Here is an 8,612-nt window from a genome sequence, read left to right on the forward strand (position 1 = left end):
ATTGTATATCCAGCAAAATTGTCTTTCAAAAATGAGGGAGAAATTAAAACATTTTCAGACAAAAAATCACTCAGAGAATTCGTGACCAAGAGACCAGCTCTGCCAGAAATACTAAAGGGAACACTAGAGACAGATATGAAGACAGAAGAGAGAGGTGTGGAGAAGAGCGCAGAAAGGAAGACTATGAGTAAAGGTAAAAAGGAAAATTAGATATGACATATAAAATCCAGAAGGCAAAATAGTAGAAGAAAGTACTACCCATGCAGTAATAACACTGCATGTTAATGGATTAAACTCTCCAATCAAAAGACACAGTCTGGCAGAATGGATTAAAAAACAGGACCCATCTATATGCTATCTCTACTCAAAGGACATAAGGCCAAGGACACAAATGGACATTTACACGCCAATGTTTATAGCAGCATTGTTAACAATTACCAAGAGATGGAAATAGCCAAAATGCCCATCAACAGACAGTTGGCTAAACAAACTGTGACATTTACATAAGATGGAATACTATGCAGCTGTAAGACAGAATAAAGTTATGAAGTATGTAACAACATGAATGGACCTTAAGGACATTATGCTGAGTGTGATTAGCCAGAAACAAAAGGACAAATACTGTATGGTCTCACTGATATGAACTGACATTAGCGAATAAACTTGGAATATTACCTTGGTAACAGAGACCATCAGGAAATAGAAATAGGGGTAAGATATTGGGTAATTGGAGCTGAAGGGATACAGATGTGTAACAGGACTGAATATAAAAACTCAGAAATGGGCAGCACAATATTACCTAACTGTAATACAATTATGTTAAAACACTGAATGAAGCTGCATATGAGAATGATAGAGGGAGGAGGGCTGGGACATAAATGAAATCACAAAGAAAGATAGACGATAAAGATTGAGATGGTGTAATCTAGGAATGCCTGGAGTGTATAATGATAGTGACTAAATGTACAAATTTAAAAAATGTTTTTGCATGAGGAAGAACAAAAGAATGTCATTACTGCAGTGTACTGAAAATAGATGGTACTTAATATTTTAAAATTTCAACTACTGTGTGAGACTAAAGCAAAAAATGTTTATTTGGTACAAATCTATACTTTGACTAGTGCATCTCCTAATATAACTTATGTAGATAGTTGATTGAACACCTTAAGTACATGGAACTTTGTATAGGACATGAGATTTTGTTGGTTTGTCCAGGTGATGCCCTGATGAATCCCAGAGTGATTTGATCAGTGAGTGGAAAAGTATTTGCAAAGTCCCCTTCGGGGAATGGTGAGAACGGGGGAAAACTCAACTTCCCCAAGTTGAATTCTTGATATTCTCACAAGCAGTGTGGACAACCAAAGCTATAGGCTGAGCCCCCAGTCTTGGGGTTTGTTCATATGAAACTTAACCCCACAAAGGATAGGTCAAGCCTACTTAATATTAGGCCTAAGAGTCACCCCCAAGAGAGCCTCTTTTGTTGCTCAGATGTGGCCTCTCTCTCCAGCCAACACAACAAGCAAACTCACCACCCTTCCCCTGTCTATGTGGGACATGACTCCCAGGGGTGTGGACCTTCCTGGCAACGTGGGACAGAAATCCCAGAATGAGCTGAGATTCAGCATCAAGGGATTGAGAAAAACTCTAGAATGAGCTGAGACCCAGCATCAAGGGATTGAGAGAACCTTCTCGACCAGGCTCAGAGTCTCATCGCAAGAAATGAGACAAAGTGTCAATGGCTGAGAGATTCCAAATAGAGTCGAGAGGTTATCCTGGAGGTTATTCTTATGCATTAAGTAGATATCACCTTGTTATCCAAGATGTAATGGAGAGGCTGGAGGGAACTGCCTAAAAATGTAGAGCTGTGTTCCAGTAGCCATGTTTCTTGATGATGATTGTGTAATGGTATAGCTTTCACAGTGTGACTGTGTGATTGTGAAAACCTTGTGTCTGATGCTCCTTTTGTCTACCTTGTCAACAGATGAGAGGAACATATGGAATAAAAATAAATAATAGGGGCAACAAATGTTAAAATAGATTTAGTGTGAAATGCTAGTGATCAATGAAAGGGATCAGTAAGGGGTATGGCCTGTAAAATTTTTTTTTCTGTTTGTTATATTTTCTGTTGTCTTTTTATTTCTTTTTCTGAATTGATGCTAATGTTCTGAGAAATGATCATGATGATGAATATGCAACTATGTGATGATATTGTGAATTACTGATTATATATGTAGAACGGAATGATTATATATTTAAAATGTCTGTGTTTCTTTGTTGTCATATTTTTTTAATTTAAAATTAATTTTAAAAGTTTAAAATATAAAGGAAAGCATTGTCAATCCCATAATACCAGGGCCAGGCTCATCGCTGGGAGTCATGTCCTACATTGTCAGGGAGACTTACACCCCAGGGAGTCATGTCCCACACAGAGGGGAGGATAGTGAATTTATCTGCAGAGTTGGCTTAGAGAGAGAGGCCACATCTAGATTTATTTTTAACAAATAAATTGAGAGGCTTGTCTAAATTAGCAAAAATACTTAACGGCTTCCAGTTGCATCAACAGCGGTTTCTCTCCCACAGATGGCAATTATTAACCTTAAATCAAGCACTCCATCTGGCGAAAAACAAAAGAGACAGCAGCGCTGTACCTGCTGGAACTAAAAGGCGACTCAGTCCCGTCCCTTCCTCTCCTGCATGACTATTTAATCTTCTAAGCAGCCAATGAAGTGTAGTGGATTAAAGATGTCACCGCATCAAGGGAAGGTCACTCGTTCTCATGAATCTAGGATGGCCTGTGAAAAAGGCAAAATCAGCTTGCACTGATAAAGTAAAACCATCCTGTTATTCATCGGCTGAGATAAAAGACAGAAATATAGAGCCAGCTGCAACATTAATGAGAAACAGTGTTTTTCCCAGGGTTACTCGGTAGCTGTAAAGTAGCCTAACATCCCCCTTCTCTGAGTAATTACTTTGTTCTCTAAAATTATGAACTATTAGACACTTAGCACATTAGAACTATATCAGCAAGAATGAAATATCTCACTCTCGCCTGGAGGATTTAAGTCGCTTTGATAAAGGGAGGCAGCTTTGATCTCCAACCCCAGTGCCAAGCTTCAGATAAGAGGTTTCCGGACACAATGTTCCACATTTATCTTAACTTTATTGTCCCCAAGGAAACAGGACCCTGGTTCACTACACAGTTCGGAGCTGGCGTGGCCCCTGTAGACACAGCTCTGCTTTGCTTTGAACTTATCTAAACACTGCTTCACCTAAACCCCATCGTCCTGATAATTCTGTACTAATCCCATCTTTTCCTTTATTTGGTGAGATGCCCCACGGCTTCTCATTGCAATGAGCCAATAAACCTGACTATGGGTTATAGATTTGTTCCTGGTGGTCATGGGCTGATTTGGCCATTGTATCTGCGACTGCTTTAACCAAATAGAGTATGACGAAGGTGACACTAGGCCAGACCTGGTCCAAGTTTATTTTTTAAATTTATTTATTAATTAAAAAAAATTAAGAACAAACAAACAAAAACATTAACATATAATTCTGTTCTACATGTATATTCAGTAATTCTCAATATCATCACATAGTTGCATATTCATCATTTCTTAGAACATTTGCATCAATTCAGAAAAACAAATTAAAAGACAACAGAAAATGAAATAAAACAATAACAGAGAAAAAAGATCATACACACCACACCCCTTACCCCTCACCCTCATTTATCACTAGCATTTCAAACTAAATTTATTTTAACATTTGTTCCCCCTATTATTTATTTTTATTCCATATATTCTACTCATCTGTTGACAAGGTAGATAAAAGGAGCATCGAACACAAGGTTTTCACAATCACACAGTCACATTGTGACAGCTATATCATTATTCAATCATCCTTGAGAAACATGGCTACTGGAACACAGCTCTACATTTTCAGACAGGTGCCTCCAGCCTCTCCATTACACCTTTTCTTTTTTTTAATTTTTTATTAATTAAAAAAAATTACAAGAAACAAACATTCCCAACACATACACTCAGTAATTCACAATATCATCACATAGTTGCATATTCATCATCATGATCATTTCTTAGAACATTTGCATCAATTCAGAAAAAGAAATAAAAGACAACAGAAAAAGAAATAAAATGAAAACAGAAAATAAAATTATACATACCATACCCCTTACCCCTCCCTTTCATTGATCACTAGCATTTCAAACTAAATTTGTTTAAACATTTGTTTCCCTTATTATTTAATTTTATTCCATATGTTCTACTCATCTGTTGACAAGGTAGATAAAAGGAGCATCAGACACAAGGTTTTCACAATCACACAGTCACATTGTGAAAGCTATATCATTATACAATCATCATCAAGAAACAGGGCTACTGGAACACAGCTCCACATTTTCAGGCAGTTCCCTCCAGCCTCTCCATTACATCTTGAATAACAAGGTGATATCTACTTAATGCATAAGAATAACCTCCGGGATAGCCTCTCAACTCTTTTTGGAATCTCTCAGCCATTGACACTTTGTCTCCTTTCGCCCTTCCCCCTTTTGGTCGAGAAGGTTTTCTCAGTCCCTTGATGCTGAGTCTCAGCTCATTCTAGGGTTTCTGTCCCACGTTGCCAGGAAGGTCCACACCCCTGGGAGTCATGTCCCATGTAGACAGGGGAAGGGTGGTGAATTTGCTTGTTGTGTTGGCTGGAGAGAGAGGCCACATCTGAGCAACAAAAGAGGCTCTCTTGGGGGTGACTCTTAGGCCTAATATTAAGTAGGCTTGACCTATCCTTTGTGGGTTTAAGTTTCCTATGAACAACCCCCAAGACTGGGGGCTCAGCCTATAGCTTTGGTTGTCCACACTGCTTGTGAGAATATCAAAAATTCAACTTGGGGGGGTTGAATTTTCCCCCTTTCTCACCATTCCCCGAAGGGGACTTTGCAAATACTTTTCCACTGACAATGCCTTCTTGATCAAAAAAGGGGGAAAGAAATGAAACAAAGTTTCCATGGCTAAGATATTTCAAATAGAGTTGAGAGGTCATTCTGTAGGTTACTCTTATGGAAGCTTCAGTCAGATATTGCAAATTGCCACAGTATGCCAAGTCCCAACCAATAGTACTCCTGAGAACCCTAAAGAATACCTGGGCTCTATCTAAGACTCTATAAAAGTTTTACTTAGTAAGTTAATTTTTTCAGAAACTTAAGGCCTCCAGATGTTTCCTATGCCAGATAAGCCCTGAAACCTAGAGGTACCAGTCTCTCCAAGAGCATAATCAGTTTCATTCCTCTACCCCTTTTCAACAGGAACACGTTAGAATGGTCATTGCCCAGATTTCTTTGAAGATTGAGAGAATGACCAAATGAGAGGGAGAAGGTGTAACTGAGAAATTAGGATTGAACAAATGATTATGACCATTGACTCTTTAGATAGATATTTCTTTTTGGTTTTTAGTATATTAGAATAGCCAGAAGGCAATACTTGAAATTGTTGAGCTATAATCCATAGCCTTGACCTTGGATAGTGATTGTATAACCATATAGCTTTTATCGTGTGACCATGTGATTGTAAAACCTTGTGGCTGACAATCCTTTTATCCAGTGTATGGATAGGTGAGTAACAAAATAAAGGCATGCATGAAAAAAATGACAGGTTAGGAATATGGGGAAAACACCCCTAAGTAAACTATGGACAGTAGTTATAGTACCACTTTAATAATCTTTCATCAGTTGTAACAAATGTAACTACTGTTAAAAAATAGAATTGCATAAAAAAGTATTTGCAAAGTGCCCTTGGGGGAATGGTGAGAAAGAGGGAAAATTCAACTTCCCTAAGTGGAGAATTCTTGATAGTCTCACAAGCGGTGGGGACAACCAAAGCAATAGGCTGAGTCTCCAATCTAAGTTCATATGAAACTTAACCCTGCAAAGGATAGGTTAAGCCTACTTAAAATTAGGCCAAAGAGTCACCCTAAGAGAACCTCTTTTGTTGCTCAGATGTGGCCTATCTCTTTCAGCCAACATGACAGGCCAACTCACTCCCCCTCTCTATGTGGGACATGACTCCCAGGGGTGTGGACCTTCCTGGTAACATGGGACAGAAATCCTAGAATGAGCTGGGACTCAGCACTAAGGAATTGAGAAAACCTTCTCGACTGAAAAGGGGAAGAGAGAAATGAGACAAAATACAGTGTCAATGGCTGAGAGATTCCAAACAGAGTTGAGATGCTATCCTGGAGGTCACTCTTATGCATCAGATAGACATCACCTTTTTAGTTAAGGCATAACAGAGAGGCTGGAGGGAACTGCCTGAAAATGTAGAGCTGTGTTCCAGTAGCCATGTTTCTTGAAGATGATTGTATAATGATAAAGTTTTCGCAGTGTGACTGTGTGATTGTGAAAACCTTGTGTCTGATGCTTCTTTTATCTACCTTATGGACAGATGATAAAACATATGAGTTAAAAATAAATAAATAATAGGGGGAACAAATGTTAAACTACATTTAGTAGATTGAAATGTTAGTATCAATGAAAGGGAGGGGTAAGGGGTATGGTATGTATGACTTTTTTTTCTTTTCTTTTTATCTCTTTTTCTGAATTGATGCAAATGTTCTAAGAAATGATCATGATGATGAATATACAGCTACGTGATGAAAAAAAGAATGTTCATATTGTATGTTGATTGGTTTTATTAATAAAAATTAGAAAAAATAGAATTACAAAAAAAGCGTTATCAATCGTAACAAATTTTCCACACCAATGCAAGTGTCGGTGATGAGGTGGTGTATGGAAATCCTGTGTTTTATGTATGATTGTTCTGAAAACCCGCAACTTCTCTAATAAAAAAATTTTAAAAAGTCTAAAAGTCTCACAAGCTTTTATTTCATCATTTTCTTGGAAGGAAAAAAATGAACCATTTTGATTTGACAGAGAAAACCTATAAGTAGTTATTCCTTTTAAAAATACAGAGATGCTGTTTTTTATCACCATAGCAACAAATGCTCAAAGAAGACAGCTAATCAGAAATGCAGGCTTCTTTGGGAGGTTATTTTCTTAAGATTCTGCAGCAATTTCTGAGAGAATCTCACAAGACTCTTGCTCAAATTAGCTTTCCAAGGACAGACCAAAATGAACAGACCAGGTTGGAAATAGGAAAATTCATTCAGGATTCGTGGCTGCAAAGGAAAACAACACAGACGTTTTCGGGAATGTTCTAAATTTGTCATTTCGCTGAAGCTATTCTTTATACAGGTTTTGTGAAGTAAAACAGTATCTCTTTTTTTTTTTCATAGCTTTTCATAGCCTCATGTTTAACAATTATCTTTATTAAAAAATCAGAAGTTGTTTCCTTCATCCCCTTTTAGCCTTCCTTTGTTAATGAGCCTTCCTTCCTTCATTTGAAAAGGCTGGCTCTTCAATTTCATTTATTGGTATCTCATGTAAAAATCAGGCCTGGGGAACTCAACTTTCCTGGCAAAAAAGGACTCAATAGAATTTTACTTAAAACTATTTTGCAGGGCAAAGAAGAGATAGAGGGAATACATAAATTAGAAGAGATTTGAAAGATTATCAATTAATTGGTGATATTGATGAGACAATTAGGAAGTTGAACTGTGAATGGCAATTTAGCGATTTTAAGGAATTATTGTTAATATTTTCAGTGTTCTGGTTATGTTAAAGAAAAAGAGTCCTTGGCAGCAGAGTCAACGCCCCTCCAGCTTGGTTTTGTGTTCTGGAGAAGAAAGATGGGTTTGCAAATCCCAGAGCAAAACCCTGCTCCACATCTATTATTAACACCTTGTAATAGTGACATACATTTATTCTAGTTCATGAAAGAACATTCTTTTAATTGTACTGCTCATCACAGTCATCACCCACAGCAAGGTTCCCTGTGTTATACAGTCCCGTTTTATCCTTGAGCTTCCCTATGATGACACACACACACAACCCTAAACATCCCCTTTCAATCACAATGGCGCTACACTTCAGCACTGCTAATGACACTGGCGATAATGCGCTGCCATCACCTCTATCCGATGCCAAACATTTACGATCAACGTAATTAAAAATTCTGCCCAAATGAAGCATCAGTTCCTCCTTCTCTACCCTCATTCTATCTCCCGGTAACCTATATTCTGACTTTAACTCTGTGAGTTTGTTTAGCATAATTAGATCATGCTAGTGAGATCATACGATATTTGTCCTTTTGCGTCTGCCTTATTTCACCCAACATCATGTGCTCAGGTGTCCTCCATGTTCTCGCATGCGCGAGGACTTCATTCTTTCTCACAGCTGAATAATATCCCATCATATGTATATGGCACATTTTGTTTATAAATTCACAGGTCGATGGACACTTGGGTTGCTTCCAACTTTTGGCAATTGTGAATAATGCCACTAAAAGCTTCGGTGTGCAAACGTCTGCATGCAGCCCTCTTTTCAATTCTTCTAGGTATACAATTAGTAGTGGGATGGCCAGATCATATGACATCCTGACCAAATGGATTCTATACTTAGAGTCCCCAGGCACCGCCAAACCGTTTTTCACAGCAGCCACGCTATTTTACCTTCCCACCAGTGAATGAATGTTCCTATTTCTCCA

The sequence above is a fragment of the Tamandua tetradactyla genome, chromosome 16 (genome assembly GCF_023851605.1).
Source record: "Tamandua tetradactyla isolate mTamTet1 chromosome 16, mTamTet1.pri, whole genome shotgun sequence".
In the NCBI taxonomy this organism is placed as follows: Eukaryota; Metazoa; Chordata; class Mammalia; order Pilosa; family Myrmecophagidae; genus Tamandua; species Tamandua tetradactyla.